Below are 1780 nucleotides of genomic sequence, written 5' to 3'. Positions count from 1 at the left end.
ATTAAAAAAATAAATTATCAATAACGTTAATAACAATATATACACTTGAGATTTTTTTTTTTTTAATTTGATCAAACTACATTGTATCTTCTAAAATATTGTGAAATTTAATAGATTTGACTACGGTTATTTTTTCTTTGATATCTTTCAATAAAAAAAAATCAACTAAGAAGACTAGTATTAAGTTCTCTTAAGCTTATTAAGTGACATTTTTTACTTCGTAAAAATATTAACCATAAATATTTAACTCAAATAAAAGGGGAAAAACCATACTAAAATATAATTTTAAAGTAGGATAAATATAGGATAATTGTTTTAAATAACAAAAAATATCGAAAATATTTTCGACACTAATAGATGTCTATCAATTATGATTTTCATTTGCTAAATAAATTGTATATATAACTTTAATCATCATCTCTTTCATTACTTTTAAATTACATGTTACATATCTACTATTTAAATTTAAATAAAAGTCATACCAATGGGGCAACATAGAAGAATCTTTTGCTCCTACTTTTTTAGTAAATTCCTATTTTACCCTTTCTAGATGGGATGCAACTATTCAAGTGTAGATGTTTGTTGAGTCTAATAGGTGCAATTGATATCGTTGAAAAACAATGCTTCAAAGTTATCTATTGAGCCTACTAGATATGATCGATATCAATGAGTTGCGACGATTTAGTTAGAGATGGTTATATATTGAACTGATACATTGTTTCACTAATGAGTGAGATACACGTATAATTAAAAAGAAGTGTTATTTATATTCCACATATTAAATTGTGTGTAGGTGAAAAAGAAATTAAATAATTTTTTTTTTACAAAAATACTAGAAAAAAGAAAGTGAGATAAAAAGTAGACTAGAAGGACGAATAAAATTAAGTTATTTTTATATGTATTATCTTATTCTTCTATGCCATCAAATCATTTCGGATACTTATTCCATAAAATAATGTAATTAATGAGTCCATTTATGGATGTTCAAAAAACCCATAATCCAAAAAAATCATCAATCCAATCTGTGATTTGGATTGGGTTTGGTTCAAATAAACAAAAATTTTATAGATTGGGTTGATTCATGGTTCACCTAATATAATCCAAACCAATCCGAATTTATTATTAATTTTAAAATATATATGAGAGAGATGAAAATAAAATTTTAGAATCGATTTGGAGAAAGGATGTTGAAATTGTCATAGATTGCGATAATTAGGGTAGAGTATTATGATGTGTCCTTTATAAGTTTATATCATATATAAATGTTTTTTTTCTTCTGAACGTACAATATAATAATAAAACAAAAATTGAGCTTAGGGATGTTTATGGGTTGGTACTGGTTTGCGGTTGAAGGATTTTTTTTTACTTAATCCAATTGTTAGATTGTAATTCTCTTTCTGTTAGATTTGTAAATTTCTTCAACTCATATAACTCTTATTAAAAAATGAACCCAACCTAACCCAACTATGAAATATTTGGGTTGGGTTGGTTTCGAGTTAGTCGAGTCATTTATTTAAAAAATTTTTGTTCTACTAAAAAGAGAGCAAAACATAAATATGTAAAAATTCTAATTTAATTATTTTATATATTGAATTAAGATTAACAACTCAATTTCAATTTATATAGATAAATTTTCTTTCTAAGTGCAAAAAAACTACATTTAAGAGTTGTTGAGAATAAATTATTCTTAAATATTTGAAATAAAATAAAATAAAATCAATACAACATGTATAAATAATTGTGTTATAAGTGTATATATATTATATTAATATATATATAT

Source organism: Benincasa hispida, chromosome 5 (genome assembly GCF_009727055.1).
Source record: "Benincasa hispida cultivar B227 chromosome 5, ASM972705v1, whole genome shotgun sequence".
NCBI classification, from domain to species: domain Eukaryota; kingdom Viridiplantae; phylum Streptophyta; class Magnoliopsida; order Cucurbitales; family Cucurbitaceae; genus Benincasa; species Benincasa hispida.
Note: the sequence above shows the minus strand (reverse complement) of the source record.